Source organism: Varroa destructor, unplaced genomic scaffold (genome assembly GCF_002443255.2).
Source record: "Varroa destructor unplaced genomic scaffold, Vdes_3.0 BEIS01000007.1, whole genome shotgun sequence".
NCBI lineage: Eukaryota > Metazoa > Arthropoda > Arachnida > Mesostigmata > Varroidae > Varroa > Varroa destructor.
This window is the reverse complement of record NW_019211460.1, coordinates 29410830-29427838: the sequence shown is the minus strand read 5'-3', so window position 1 is coordinate 29427838 and position 17009 is coordinate 29410830. Positions and strand designations below refer to the sequence as shown.

The 17009-nt window shown below is 39.4% G+C and overlaps 1 long non-coding RNA gene across 1 annotated transcript; it reads left to right on the top strand.

Moving 5' to 3' along the window:
• Positions 1–1792: 1792 nt before the first annotated feature.
• LOC111254494 (uncharacterized) lies at positions 1793–12853 on the top strand. Its single transcript, XR_002675050.2, has 4 exons — positions 1793–2108; positions 10476–10556; positions 11252–11386; positions 11610–12853. It is a non-coding gene; the product is annotated as an uncharacterized LOC111254494 (long non-coding RNA).
• The last annotated feature ends 4156 nt before the right edge of the window (positions 12854–17009 follow it).

The following is a 17009-nucleotide window of genomic DNA, read 5'->3' as shown; positions in this document are numbered from 1 at the left end:
GGCTTAGACGCTGGCTTTGGAAGCTACAATGTGAAGTTCCTGAATGTCGAATCAAGAGGTTACAATCCCATAACGAATTAAGAATTTGTGCTTTTTTAACACTATTAGATATTCATCCATGTCAACAAGTCCTTATAATCGCCATTTCAGGTATACCATAAAGGACCTGCTCACATTAAGGGTCTAGCCCTTGCCGGACTTATCTGGATGTTCACTAGCGGACCCAGGAAACGGCGTGGCAATTATACAAGCAGCTATTAATTTTGATAATAGCAGCGCCTATCTTCTTCTAATTCTTATTTTTCCTTCATCGCTCATACTCCTGAGTATTAATATCCGATAGTAGTCGTTGCCGTCGCTAAAATTTGAACTATCGTGACTGCATGCTTGTTAGTTAGAGTTATTACGGTAGCGTACCCAAAGAAATGTCCATCTACTATCCATACGATGCGGGCACTAAAGGGCGGTGCGGCGAGAGCGAAGATTGGATGTCTCAAAGTTTAAAAAAAAAGCTCACTTCATATGGCCGAATATATAAAAATGATGATTCTTATTTTTGTATGCGCGTTCGGCCGCTCGACACGTTGGCGGCCGCTGAGAAAGCTGCTTGTTTTCCCAGCAGAAACAAACACCGAATATCGATAGTGATGGACTTAGTTTTCGTATCTTTTTATTCATCGATGGCTCAGTAGTAAGGTTTGTGCCCGTAAATCTTTGGGGCATATGTAAGCTACGTGTTAGATACTACAAGAAAGAGCCAGTACCGGTTGTGCTGGGCTTTAGAAGTAGAACTCGGACAAACTTTGGAACGGCAATTACCTGGTTTCATACCCCGGCAGCAGAATCTTAAAAACTAGCTACTTCATAAATGCACTTACTTAAAAATGCATTTACATGTTACACTGCTCAGGAGGTATTTAATAGTGTTAGACAACATCGTAGTTAAGAATTTGGTAACTTTTGGAGTAGAGCAACAAAATGTGCCCCGCGAGTCCGGAATATCCTTTTTGAGAAAAACATTACAAGGCATGTGGCTGGGGCCGTTAAGCAACTTTCAACAAGATCGTAAGAAGGGAAACTGTGAAGCTAAAACGTTTGTCTAATTTAAGATTTTTCTTAAAAAGTAATAAGGGATCAATGCAAGTCGTTTAAGCACTGAAAACTCTCGTACACGTTAGAGTACAAATGCGTTGTTTGTTTTTATCGCCCTATCACTCTTAGTGTGCCTACTTAAAATTTCATCGACTACTCATATTCTCGTTGCTGAAATGCTTCTCTGGATGTCTTACAATGGATAATATTTCTACATTATCTCTAGCGCCTCCTGTTAGGCTGTGACAAGAGAAGGAACAGTTACCTTTATCCGAAGTGGCTTGCCCCAGAAAACAGCCATGCATTCGCTACGATGTGAGACTTAGTGACGGATGTTCTCAAACGACAAAATAATACCTTATTTATGAAGGGACGCGCGAATTACGGTTACACTAGCAGACGACGCGCGGTTTTCGAACTACAGCTGTTAGCATATTTATTTTTGACTATTTCCTTGAGCACGCCTAGAGGATTATATGATTGATGCGTTGAAAGAGGATGTTATAGTGATACGATCGTTTAGCAATAACAGAATGAAATCAATAGCCATCCGGGGAAAATGCATAGTAACTCAATGTGAGATCGGGTTCGTCAATAAAAGACACAATATTCTACAGAGATTGAGATCAGATGTGTAGACGGCTGTCAAATTTTGTATCAAAAATATCTTTAAACGCTATCTGATTCCTGGACAGTCGACTATCGTCTGCAGTAAGTAGTCAGGTCTGCATCGTCATCTCTACCCATGTAAACGTATCTGGGTACGCTTCAACAAGTATGTTCCGAGTTTGAGGCGAGATGTTTGTCGTGTCTATTTTATATCGGTGTAATATGTTTTAACCTAAGAATTAGTATGTGAGTGATAACTGTGGACCAAAGTTTACAAGTTAGACAAAAGTGGAAAAAAGCTAACAATATTGTTACGTTTAATGGGCGATTTACGACCACACGTGAACAGAGATGGGCTGCGTCAACTCGCCTGTTAAAGAATGCTCGGAATGCTTCCTTAATCATAGGTATATACACATAGAGCAACAAAGTTGGCTAAATGTTTCAAAAAAGAGAAAAACAGATACTAAAACAATAATCGAAAAACCCAAGAATATTTAAGAACTACCATAGAACTAAACCGTGTCCAAGACACGGCTTAGTTCTATGGTAGTCCTTATTGGTACGGCTTTATACGGCTTCTCTTAGTACGGCTTATTTTGAAGACTGTGTGAATTGAAAGCCTTCTGAAGACTCAGAGAACCTCGTTTATCTTTTTTGGAAATACTCTTCCTTAAAACGTTATAGCTAGCTCAAATGTCCGGTTGGTACAGGACAGAATTCTCGATACGTTCATCACCTGATTGTATGAAGGGCAAATTTTCAAAATGCTACACAGCTCCAGATTTTATTATTTAATAGGGTTTGGGCAGACGGGAACAACTAAAATCCATGCCCCAATGACAGCTGCCTGTTCAGTTAATTCGGGTTGGAATCGTTTGGCTGAAAACAGGTCAACGTACGTGTTGATATCGGCATGAATGCTGAATGATCAGAATCGATTTTCCTAAATACTGGGAGATGATTCGAAAGTTTTTCCGCATATCTTTGTGCAGGTACAGCCACTTCAGCTTCAGTAGGTAGTATATTGGACGATACCTTTGTAGTCGGCCATTTCTCATAGATTTCCTATGTGAAGTCACGTACAGATGCAGGCGAAAATGACGAATCAGGTCTGATCATACCTAAGAAAGTTTCAGACACGTCAGATGCAGAAGCAATCAAATTCGAGTGTACGTTGTATTATAAGTGTTTCTCCTTTCTTAATTAGAACGAATACTCCGACGAGTACGGGTAACACAATGAGAGACTACAAGAACGTATATCGCTATTTGTTGCAATCAAAAATTGCGGCGTCAATCCGGGCGCACAAACATTAAATAATTGGCATCTACGACAGTGTAGTGCCGTCTGACAGGTCTTGTAGACCTGTGGTGTCATGATTGGGCCTCTAATTTTTTTTTACATTTGGCCTAACATTTGCCCTACAGACATCAGTTCGCTGAGCCATTGATTGGAGTTAGTCAATTCGCGCGCATACGCAAGACGGGTTTACTAACGTGATACTGGTCCATCAGGACAATACGTATACAGTCTACGAGGCCACCTGAAAGTTCCACGCATTGTCGAATTTGATCAAAGATAGCTCCGCACCCGAATGAGATAACTACGTGCGATTTTTATCAATGAAAAGCTGTCTTCCTATGCTTTTTAATGATAGCACTGGTGACGACACTTAGCGGTACCTTCTATAGGTTAGTGTTTAATCTTCTCATTACGATTACTGCTACAACTAAGTTAGTAAGTTTAGCATTGTGCCACAACCTCCATTACGCATAGGTTCTAAATCCACACTTGGAGTATAGTATTTCTGTACGGACTATCCGGCCCTATCTTATTGTTTGGCATAATGTCAAATGTTTTTGTTCGATAGCAAGTCGAGCGAACTTTCTGGCAATATGAAAACCTCAATACCGTTAACGACAGAGATACTTTGCTGTGAAACATAGTGACTTATCGTGTGTGACCACCTAGCAAGCATCCGGGAACCATTCTAGACGCCTAAGGCGGAATTTTTTCGTCTGAATGTTCCGTCTTTCGTAAGTCTGTCAATGAAATATAGGGTTCGTGCACCGTTGATGGTCATCTATACCATTATTTTACTCGGGGCTTCAACCTGTTCAACTGTACAGGACGGGACGCCTGTAGATCCATATGCGATTCGTTTAAAAAGCAGACATCTTTTCAGTTCTTAACTGTCTGACAAACGGAATTGTCTAGTAAACTAAAAATGCACATGTTTCCGTCTACAGTTTAGCCGCGCATTTTTAGCTAAAACCGAGATAAAAATGTAGATCATTTTAGGACGTAGTGGTTCCGAATTTTACCATGCTCTGACATAGTTGAGAGACCTTTACGAGAAATCTTTTCCGTCTCTAGCGCGTTCAGAATGATCCCGTCTGCTTAATGCGTTCGCTATGTACCGTTATCGGTTTTTATTTTGTCTTGATGCCAGAGCCACCTTAGCATTTGTCTTCACAGTCACATCATCAAATGATATTTACATTTACTTTGCAATCTCTCTTTGCGATAATTTTTCTTTTTTTTTTTGTAATTCAGCTATTAGGGTTTAAGCTAACTTTGCCTTAAGGTGTTTTCGTAATCCCAACGCGAGTTCACATTCAGTCACAAAAGCACGGAAATCGTTGAAATTTATTTTAAGACAATGGGTGCTCGCTCGTCTACAGCAGTTTAAGATGCTTCTCTAGCGATAGTGTTTTCACATATCCAACCATCAGACAGTAGAGGGAGCAGCTAGCTTTCACAAAAACCGCATACAGATATTTAATGAAATTTCTGTTGTTCGAAAGTTCCAGGTGACCTTAAAAGATATGCACGTCCTACAAAGTATAGAACCTTACCAAGGATATCAGTAAATAGGAATATATTTAAAATATTGTGGTTTGATATTATAGGCGAAACTTTAGGGATACGCTCAGTTTCAGCTTGTTTTACAACGGAAAGATGTACCTACAAAAGTTGCCGCTCTAGTTAAACGCTTTGCACCAAACGTTAGAAATAGTTGAGAGTCAACTATTACTGAAATCGCTATCAATTGTTGTTTATTATGATAACGCGCAGTCTTGAGTGAAGCATAATGTTATAGTGTGTACTTGCTTGAGCATACAGTAAATACAGTTGACTCTGTAATAGGTTCATTTAGGTATGTTATTTTCTAGCAGTTACATTTAGGCTGACCTGTTTATTTGCTGGGAAACCATTTTGGAAGACATTCCACGTCGTTATCAATGATTAGCTTTCAATTTTCCCACATATCCGGTCCCAGCCATTCGTATCAAGCACTTGTTATTTGATAATAAAAATAAGCAAAATTGAGGGGTAATTTAGCGGACCAAGATGAACTGGCGAGCGTCCAGTCAGATCACTTTCGTCGCGTCTTTCAAACGTGAAATAAGAAAATGCCAAGTATAGTCACGCCCTCGTAACGCTGTATCAGCGGACGAATGTGGGGTCTTGCACGAATTGTATTCAGGATTAGCGCCAACACTTTTTGATAGCTAGAGGTTAGCTATACATTTTAGGCGTTCCTTCGATTGTCCTTGTGCTTGAGAGGATCTTCGCATGTAAGATGTCCGTTGACGGTAAGTAAGTCCATGAAATGAGCACACTTTGACCTTCGATTACTTGTTTGGCATAACATTACATAACTCTAGTTGATACACGTTGAAATACCTCCGATTAGCACCTACTAACTTATATTATTTAACGTATATGTCAAAGGTCTGCCACGAGCCGCAAAAGAAGTGTGAAAATACAGCACTCGTATATGCGGATGCTGTTACCTGAGAGAGTTTCTACTTACATATAATACGGAATGCTAATGCATAGCAGGTGTCTGAGCATGTGCGTACTTCAAAATCAGATCAGCAGCAGAGCTTCTGCGAAGTTATCTGATCAGCTAGCTAGATAAGGATCTATACGGCTCACTGATCCGCTTGCTCACGCAAGAAAGCCCGCAGTTGGGAAAACTACGACACAGTAACACAAACAGATAGCCTATTAATCCATTCAGATTTATGTGTACGTTTCCCTGTGCCTGGCAGCGTAATATATCCATGTTATGTTGTGTGTCTATTTTCTTGTACAAAATTTTGTATGTGCAGCCATCTGGTGTAATCCACATGTCCCATATAGACGAACTCCATGAACGCTAAGTCGACGTTAGCGTATTATCTGCGCGGCACAAGACCGATAATATAAGGGGATGCTCTCGTATGCAATATGGATCATCATCATCATCATCGATAACGTGCGTAATGATTACGCCAAGATATTCCTTAGATAATAGCGGGTAATAGAAGATAATAGTGGAGGTCTTACTATTCGAGGATAACGGCTGAGCCACTTTCGATAACTAAGGCCCACCGGAGCCTTAGTTAGTTGAACCTCTCTGTATCGCCCCAATCGCGTTTCAGGTCGGTTCCCATTACATGTCTCGACTCCGATGCAGAAAGGTGTTGACGCCATAGTTGTGAGAAATTCGTTTAATACAATCTTAGTCAGCAGATGTTGAATGCTATTGCCTCAGTGGGTGTGCGTCACGATTTTTTGAAGTCAGACAAAAAAATATACTTTTTTTTTTTAGAATATCCATATGTCTTGTCGATAGAGAACGTCACATATTATCATCGATTAGGTCCTGTAGGAAGCACTTGCTAATTTTGTCGTTCTAAAAATTACTCTGGGTCTTAAGACATGCAGAGAACTTGTGTTTTCTTAAAAACATTGTCGTCATTTGTCTACTATAATGAAGTTTTTGTCTTTCAAGAAATCACTCTTTACTGCACTCTGTTTGTCAGGTTCCCGACGGGTCTGACTTTCAAAAATTATTGATCGCCAAAGTAATCGACGTATCCTGCGCTTTTCACAAAGCATCACAGAAGGCGTGAGAAATGGTAAAGGTGTGAGAAATTGATAGTGTTTAGCATCCTTCCCTGTGATACGGTAATGCAGTTACCCATGCTGATTTATTCAAGCTCCGGGTGGGGTACAAAACCTCGGCAGCTAAACAGAAAGCTATACGAAAATGCAAATAACGTCACAATAACGCTCCACGGCTTCCACGTGAAAGCATGGTAGTATAGTTGTACTAAATCAAGCATTAGCAAAAGGAATTGAAATAAAAGTGGGGGTAACTAAATAATTCATGTTAGCCAAAAAATACTTTTAAGGAGTGTTGGTCCCAGTAAACGTTTGTCACTTGTTTCGAAAAGCACTCCATCGAAAAACCTTACAAAATAACGTTTTCAGTTATTTAAGAAATTAAATATTTTCACCATAAAACGAAAATGTATTTGAAGTCCAATTCTCCTTTAAAAGATCTAGCGTATAAAAGGACAGACGCTACTGTACCATTGATTTTCCAAATAAAACAAGAGAATTTTTTTGCTGATAATAAGTGTTTTATCAAACCGAATTCTTATTATGTATATGAAATACTTTTTGTGTTAGAAAAAAAAAAAAAGGTAACTTCTGTTTACTTTTCTTTTCAAAGAAAACGGAATACGGGACTTTAAAAATGTCAATTATATATATTATTAGCTCTATTCTGCTATTTAGTTCAACACCATATTACCCGATTATAGTAATATTACAATCTTGCTTGCCCTCTGTGTTCTTCAGTTAAAATAGAAAAGGCCCTGCTCTAATTTAAACCTGTCAGGTGTCACGCCATGAAAAGCGAAACTAGGACTTGTTTCTGCCTAGCCAAGCTCCTTTTAATTAACTGACTGAAGTTTTTTTTTCGCAATAGTTAAACAAATCGACAAAGAGGCCTAGTTACGGACAATTTTCGTTATCGTCGATAGTTAAATACAATAACTCTATTTATAAAACAACATACAAGGCATTGAAAAGTTTTGAAGTGAAGGGAATAGTCAGTGAAGATTGTCTTCTTTAGAGTTCCAGTAAGCTGTTGGCACAGCATGACCTTCGATGCTTCCTCTTGATGAGTGATTTTAGCTAGAAATCTGGGCTAGTTACTGCAAGGCTACTTGTGTCAATCGTTCCTGACCGGCGCTATTCGAAGGTCCACTCTGAAAAGAAGTACCGAGAAGAATGCGCTATCTATCTCATTGAACGGAGAGCCGTATACAAGGCCAGTTGCATTAGTGAATACACAGGATGCTAGAACGTTGGAGCACAAACGCACGCGACGCATAAACGATAGGCACTTCGGAGACTTACCGTCGTACCGTCGCGAATAATAGAAACTGTCCATGGCCGTCCGGAACAATGATGTGGTCTCAGTGAAAGATGGCTAGCAGCAAGGAGCTCCCTGATTACAAACTACTTGCAATTCGCCACGTAATATCTCTGACACATGGACCAAATCAAATATCTATTTGTTCTAGCTCAAAAAGACCTACTTAGAAAAGCGAGATATTTACATGCTTAGACGTATCCCATAGTAGGCATATTGAACTTGCATTTATTTTCGAAGGCTTTTCTAAAAGCAAGTATGAATAACGAAAGCCCGAGCTTTTAGAGCTCACCCAAAAGAAGGCAGGCCACTTCCGGCCCACCAAAAAATATAGATATAATCGAACTTCTATTACGCTTTTTACTTTCGGAAACGGGTCACTACATTGACCAAGTAATAGACATGTTTTGTATAGCGTACGTTCTGTACAGATAAATACAAATCTATAAATCTTCTATTGTAAACGAGCAATATTATAAATCTCTCGCATAGAATTGATTCTTTATAAAACTAGAGTAGACTAAGCGCATAAGATCTGCTTAAGACATAAGGTACCGTCTACCCATATCAGTCGCTTTATATAGGATTTCTAGTTTGGCTTTTAGCAGTCGAACTTAGCCATATCTTTCGATCGTATTGGTACGTGTCTATGTGAAACCTATTTTTTCCATCTGCGTTCAGAACGCGTGCATATGTGCGTCTGATAATCGTTCACAGTCTCCTTTTTAATGTTAGTTGTTAGGAGACGCGTGGCTGTATCAAAGACTAGGCAGAAGCTGGTCGTATCCTGCGAACCTAAAATCAGAGCGGAATACTGGCCCAAGTGACTTTCTGCATGAACACCTTAAAGCCAATTTAAAAACATTTTTGTTAACGGTATCATAAATGTTTTTTTGACATTTAATTCGCGGGACCCCTTTTTGTTCTAGATCGGAACGCCACTTGGCGACTTGAACACTCTTATCCCGGTTTTACGCAGCGATAACATCGACTGTTAAGATGATGTGTGACGCAGGTTGTTATCCCATTGGAACCTTTTCCATTGTACTTCTTTCTCGATTTTTTTTTAAAAACTAGGTATATTGTTTTTTAAGCTGACAGTCATATTATAATAGACTAACGTAGAAATGTCAAAAAAGTTCAACGGAGTTGCTGGTATGGTTTTTGCATGAGGTAATACCGCTGAAGGCAAATGAGGGCTGTGATAAACAGCTGTTACACGGATAAGATCAATGTGAAAACAAATGTGTGTGTGAAAATAATAAAGACCGTAGTGATGCTCGCGTTGGTCAAACGCCGACCAGTCATCAAGTATTTTTTTGAAAATACGTGGTTCTATTATTCAGCTTACAGTCAGTCATGAAGAAGACTAACTAATGAATGAACTAAGAAGTTAACTAATGAATAGGTAAACATAAATAGTGTAGGCTATATTAGAAAAAACCAAAACTAGAGCTTTTTCTCTACGAGTACGCTGTTTAGAAGTGACAATAACGCGTTCAACTCGTCCGTTACGATCTACACCATAAGTATGGATTCGAATCAGCGGTGAACTGATCAACAGGTGTGCATCTGGATCAAGTTAATTATACTAAAAACTTATGACCTTATACGGTTGTTCAAGGGATCCATCCGGAAGAAAATCGATGGTTGAATAGTTGAGTTACTTTAAGGCTCACGTTTCTGGTCAGAAATCAATTCTCCTAGGATTACTTTCATTTAAAACAAGTTTAACTGACGACGAGGAGTATTTCCTATATCACTTAGATGCCATTTTTTTTTTCAAGAGTAAACGCCGTGAGAGACCTCTTCCAAATAAATATTTGTTATAAAATCCCATAGAGTCGAAAGATCCCCGAAATATACCACAAATGAAATCTCACATTGTTAACTAATCGCGCCATTAAGAAACAAATGTAACATAAAGTAAAGCATGCTACTTTCTGTCTTTCCAATATTCTAGATTAGCTACATACGAACCCGTACTTGAATCCCGTATTCAAGACTGGCTTCGTCCAGAATACATCCGACGCAACTTATTAAAACGTAAACTTGAAATAACAGTCATCACGTTGTTAATAAATAAGTTATTTTTCATAAATTCTTATGCAATGGGTGTATGCAAGTCGTTCATGGCCATATTAGAAGAGACTACAAAAATCTTCCTAAATGCAAAATCACGCAAGATAAAGTTTATATTAACCAAATGTCAGAATCGAATACAAAGTATGTATATATTAAATAGGAGGCCATTAAGCTCGGTGCAAAATAGAAATGACAAACATGAATATAAAAGTGGTCACGATAAATGTGTACACTGTAACTTCATTCCTAGACAACGTTTTCTTTGTACAGTGACTGGTATCAATAACTTAAATTAACCGTACCAATTGGTCTTACCACTCATCCGGGAAAATCTTGATAAAGATGGAAAATTTTAGTCTGAACAGGGCGGGGTAACTGCACGCTATTATGGCGGCGCAAGAGAATACCTTGATGAGAGTTATGTAAACAGGTGGTCTCTCTTAAACATACCCTACCTGTTTTTCAGATCTAACGCTAATGGATCGTTTCTCGCGGGGATGCCGCCAAGAAAACATACGAAACTAGGACATCTGAACGCTGCAGTTGGGTGTGTAAACAAACGAGCCACCGTTATCCGCAATGGATTGACCGATAACTCGGACGATAATGAGCATTTACAATAAAGAAAAAGTTATTTAAATATCAATTACATGCAGACAAAATAAAATATATGCATTTTCAGAGGCCGTAGGTAATCTGAATCAGCTGTAGAAATTATAGAAGTTTTTGTAATGCTGCACGTGGGCGTGCTATCGATTGGCGGTACACGAAGCACAAACGAGCTTTTTTAACTAACTGAGATAACTTCCAGTCAGTCACCGCGGTACAATAGGCTACTGTGAAAGCTAAAACAAACGAGATTTTAAAATCAAATTCAAGTTATTTTTTTGAAAAAAATAATTATTATATTACTATTGCTGTTCTACCAAAGCAAGTTTTTCATTTTACGGTAAGATCTTGCAACTCTTCGTCACATGTAGAATACGTCTGTCTATATGATCTCTTCGTTTTGGTTACACTTTTGTGCCGCTGCCAGCCAGCCTACGCAGCCAACAAAAAAAAACATACGGATACTAATGTGTAGTTTATCAAAGCGTTTATCCTGCTGTTTATCACTTGCCCAACAAAAGTATTTCTTCAGCAGCAGCACACACAAGAACAGGACGAAGAAACGATCATATGAAGGGTAACTATGTTATCTGGCAAATGACCTAATGTTTTCTTTTATCTTATTCGACCAAGTTGCTGCTGCTAGTATGAGCATCGCTTCTGGTGTAGGTATACAGAAAGCTTCGCTTCCCGACCAGCCACCATTGCAGTGGCCGCGTGCCGGCTTTGTTTGCTCGAGGGATGAAGGCCAATCTATAGCTTGCTCTAGTAGGTGACATCTTTGCCTCCAAACTCGTACCTTTTTTACATAATAAAATTACGCTTTAGCATTATCGAGATTCAGTTATTTCTATTTACCTTCATTTCGATGTTAAATCAGTTTCATTTGTATCCGTGTTTTACATCAAAAGTATGGTTGACTTTTTTTTCTGCTGCCTATCTCGAAATCTCGATAAGATAATGTACGGACAAATTTTTGTTCTTTCCACAGAAAAGACACCCTACGAATAAATGAGCCAGAAACCGCTTTTCGCGCAGAAGTGAAACAGAAGCGAAGTGCACGGCGAAGCGCATAAGAATATGAGGATTTCCACATATGACGTGACTGGGCGCGTCCGCCTTTTGGTCTTAATCAATCATTGGCGACTTCAAAGGGTTTCCAAATTGAGATGCGTCAGAGTAAGTGGCTCAAATAGTCTAACCGAGGTGGCTAACGGTGACTGTGCGCTAGTCACCGCCATGGGTCGCCTTTAACACAAATACTGATTAATGGATCGCTAGGGTTCATCCACCGCTCAAGGAGGAGGAAGGAGGACATGAAGGCCGAACGAAGAACGAGAAAGTTAGAAACAATGTAGACACAGCTAGCAAACGAGAAAATAGTAACGATCCCCTGGAAAGTTTTATTATCGCTATGTAACACTATGGACCTCATGTGAAATGCTATCGAGGCGTCATACCAAATAAAAACCACGCATGGACCGCGATGGAAAATAGAGAATTAAACAGTTTCAGAGTAACATATGTTGACAATGCACACATCCCATAAGAACCGTGACCACTATGTTATACGGGCTCTATGAAGATGTTGGTAAATATATAACGATCAGATTGTTTGTCTCTTTTTGACATTGAGGGGGCTTGAAGGAACCTGTAAACTTTGCGAAGTCAATAGCTTTTGCATGAAAGTATTTTGCCAGCTTTTTTAATTCCTACTGGAAATACAATGCGGGATCGATGCAGCAAAACAAAGCGCCAGTCTCACGAAGTAGCTGAATTAATTCCGTCACAGAAAATATAGACGATATGAATTTTGGAGAGTTAGCTAGCGTTTAAAAATCAGACGTTCACCAAACATTTGAGATGGTGTATATATTAACATTCAGCCTCTTAACAAACACATGAAGAAAAGTATCGAACCATATTTAACAAGCTATTCTCTATATAAGTGTTTCTTATTTTTCTGTCTGCATAAATTTTGCTATTGCCCGAGTGAACTATGTGTAGAAGTAGTATAAATTTTCGCAGGGTCTTTCGAGCCATCTAAAAACAAGGCCAGTATTTTGCATTCGATCCGCATGCGTTCTCAATGAGTACGAAGTCCAGAGGTAAGTTCTTCAGTTTTTACGGACTTTGTTTCTCTAAATAAAATGTTTACGTTTGTTGCCCTGTTTGTGCTGTAACACGGCCCTCAAAGTAAAAAGAGAAAGACTACAAAACGATTCGCTCTGATCAGAAGCCCAAGACCATTTTCGAGTCTAATACATAAGCAATCGCAAGGGAAGTTTTAAGCGAAAAGAGTACTATTTATAATTTTGTTTATAGCTATATGCCTTTTAGCGTAGTCTCTAGATCGCACATTGTTACATAATCTAATTATGTTTTAACCTAGCTTACTTCATTCTGGTAAGCTCTGACCACGCCTTGTAATGATTTGCTTGATCTCTGCTGCAGTCGCTACTGTTTTCCATGAAATTCCGTGTCAATAGTCAGTGAAATGCGGCGAATTCAAGCAAAACTCAGTCGCACGACCGCTTAGAAGGAGATAAATAGCTGATAAAAGCAGTTACCTGTATCCCACATACAATCTCATGTGGACACAGTGTACGGAGGTTCCGTGTACAGACAGTCTGGAATGCATGATTCAGAATCCACATCGTTTACCTGTGGTTTTACGTGTTTTTTTTTTCTGAAATCAAGCTAGTGGCAGAGGGTTAATTTCAAACCCCGTCGTCCTATATATTTAAACTAACGTATGCAAGGTCACGAATGATCCAATCGAAACTGTATTTTCCTATTTCGAGCCGTCGTCCAGCTTGGTTTCAAATGAAAAATACTCGTTTTGACTGTGTTTCAGTTGAAGTACGAGGGGTAAATATCATTGATCGTGCTCTACCCAAGTATATGGCAACTATTAAATAAGCACCATTTGATTGTCACCTGCACCCCATTGGCCCTATCTATCTACCCACCTGTCCATCTATCTACCCCTACTGTGCTTCAGGCGGGTTTTTTGTGGGTCAAAGGTCTGTACCACACAGATTTCCAACTCATCTAGCGTCATTTCACAAAGTATCTATGGTCTCGGCATTTTTAGTATATAGGTAGTATATGTATAGCATATTTGAAATGCCAGTTCTAGCCGACAGAGTCCTTAGGCTCCAAGTTTCGCTTCCGTGAAAAGTTTCCTCAATTGCGATAGTACATTTTTATCTGTTGGGCTCAGACATCTGGTTACTATCTCGCTAGCTATCAGCACTGAAATTTCCATTCTTGAACCGTATGCATCATTCACGTGCTATGCTTTCGTTGTTAAGCCAATTTGTTTAATGTTTATCCCCAATTCTATGGATTTCCGGAGCCCTGCGGCCTTCGAGGGGCAAAAACCTGCTCATCAAGCGTTTCATGTCTAAAAAATATTTTTCCTTCCGAACGTATTTCTCGTAGAGTAAACTCGACTAGTTTTCGTTCACAAGTTTCTAGAAGACCGGAGTGTTTTACCAGCCAAATTCCACGAGCTAGCGCTGCGTCACTCAAAAGTTATTGAATTTTGAAGCACGCTTCATTTGCCTATAGCAGTCTAATATCTTACGCCCAGTCAGTTTGATGGGCAGTTACAAGTAAGTGGGCCCAAATTTTCGGAGTTCATCTGTCTGTAATCTCAAGTATTCCTATATACGAACAAGGCGTGCCTTATATTAAGAGACAGAAGCGTGCCGTAGTCGAAGACTATGAAGCAAGTACGTTAAGTCGTAGTTGTTTCTAGCGGTACGGCCATTGCTGCTCTCATAGCGTTTTCAATGATGTTTATTAGGAGGGCCGAGGTCTATTCACAGCACCAACTGTCAGCCGGTAAGATGGGCTGTTTAAACACATGTTTCTTTAGGCTCTGGAAGAAGAATGACTCAATTAAGGCTATTATCCTATTTTCCCAATGTTACGCACAAGGTTACGGGTGAGAGAGTATTCTGAGTACGAATTCTCTGTCCAGTGCAAAACGAACCGTAATCTAACCCTAAATCAAACTTTCGAAGATTTAAACTTGTTTTTACAATGAAGCGACCCATTATACCATTCGAAAAAACGTTATGTGGCAAAAACCTTTGATGTCCATAATACGACAAATAGTGATTTCAACGACTATTTTCATTAGTGTTTGGTTTCTTATATGGATGTAATTACGTACACATTTAATGCCAATGCGGAGGGACTGAAGTTGACACAAAGTAACGCAGAAATTTCAAATATAAATAAATTCATATAGTTCATTACGGCAATGTCTTACGGTTTTGTTAACGCAGGGAGTGCCGGGTAATCGCAGCAGTTTTAGACATTATATACACGAGACTAAAGGCGAATCATTTGAAGCCATCTTGTATGCACACTACCTATCCAGAGCAAATACCACGACCCTAATAATCTAGTGCTTATGTAAATCGTATACAGAAGCCATACGTTACCACAGGTTTGTCAGAGCGGATAACAGTGAAGACAACGTTCTAGTGCTATTGTAATCGTCGTAAAAAAACTCTACGATGATTTCAAAACATAAGTACCCAGCTGTTTGCGATATTTTGGCTGGTAATTGCCGTAGCAGCCGCCTACCTGCCTAAACGAACCACTCGTGAAGTGAAATATGGCAACGTGGAAGCGCGTGCATGTGAGACGTAGTTCGATGCTGAAACGAAGATGAAAACCGAAAAGTGAGTAAAGGCAGATACGCTACCGGCGTGCCATAATTTGTCAGATCCCGGAACGATGTCCAGGATAAAAGTCTCCGCATGTCGTCTTCTGAAATCATATACACTAAATGCACGTCTTATCTAACCCAAGTAATACTTTTGGCGAGGCCGAATCTCCAACGCGTACCCCTATGACCTGGTGAAAAGTCACTGGCTGTCAACAATGTCCTAAACAGAATTCAATAGATTCAAGAGAGAAACCTGTGAAACATCGTTCGTACTTTTCAGAAGCACGATAATCCGTCTTAGTGCTACGAATGCTTAAGGGCCTTGCATAACATGAGCTTAAAGAGAGATAGCGTTAACATTTATGAAATTATACATTACAGCCTCTTCTAGTGCATACGTGTACAGCCAATCAGCTCGAAGGAACAAGCAGATAGGGAGGGACTAATGGTTCATTTTTAGGAATGGCTAGCAAAGAGCTTTAGACAACTAAGCAGCCGGTGGCAACATTAGAGTGTTCTCAAATCTAGCGGATTCGTTGTAGCTAAACGCAAATGGCTGCGATTTCTCATCGAAGTAGCACTATGATGCAATTTCTGCTCATGGTGGTACATTGATAGTGTATCAACTTACCAGAATCAGGGGTACTTCAGGCGGTCTTGATCCGACACATCAACGGCGATCCAAATACGTAATCTGTAACCGTTTTTTCTATTACATACGAAATCATGTCGCACATACGGCTGGTGGTAATGAAAAACTCAAAAGCACAGAAAAATAAGGAAACTGGCCAAAGTTTCAGGAAGTTAATATTGCGACTGTATGATGAAGTTAAATAATTACGTCGAATATTTTCTTGATAGCTAATCAACGATATAAGGTTTCAGTCATCCAGCACCTCGAAAGGCTAAAGGAAAACAAGCCACAGTGCAAAAAGAAAGATTATGGAAGTTTCTTAGACCTAGGTATATTTTATTTTTTATTATTTAAGTACTATTTTTTCATTCGTTAAAAAAACGTTCAGGCCTTACATAACGCGTACGTTTTCAACTAAAAGATACTACTTTTTCCTGTTAGCTTCTCTCAGATATCATGCTAAGTGTAAAGCAAAAAATGTGGCTGAAGTTCGAAATTTTGCGCCGGACTTTTGTAACAGAACCTAAGTCGGAAAATTTTGTAACGTGCTGTTCTATCAAATCGCAACTTTTTTTTTCTCGCTATCTTAGATTTTTCTACAAACAGGCTCGCGGAATAAATGAGAATGTTTTGTACCACGCTTGTGAACTGAATACGTCATGAATTATTAACGATTCGACGATTCTTGCAGTATAAATTTTTCAAGTTTTGATAATTTGCCTAGCGGAGAAACGTTTCGTTTCACAGCGTCAATATTCTAAGTAACCTATTTTCCTCCAGATCGTTAACCTCTATCACGAAATCATCGATTACATTGTTGGGAACGCTCTCTCAAGACTTAGAGAAGTTACAAAAGTACTATATTGGCATCCCGAAATCTTCTGAACACTTTTCTTCAGCAAGGTTCTTGACACTTTTTTTCTGTAATTTCGCTTGTGTATACATCGGGTAAAAACTTCAGATGCCACCTGCTCTTTCATATGTTTGTTGGATACCTCTATACATGCGTCATAGAAACGAATTTCAGCGCTGCCAGCTTGGTAGACGCACCAATAAAATCGGGACTC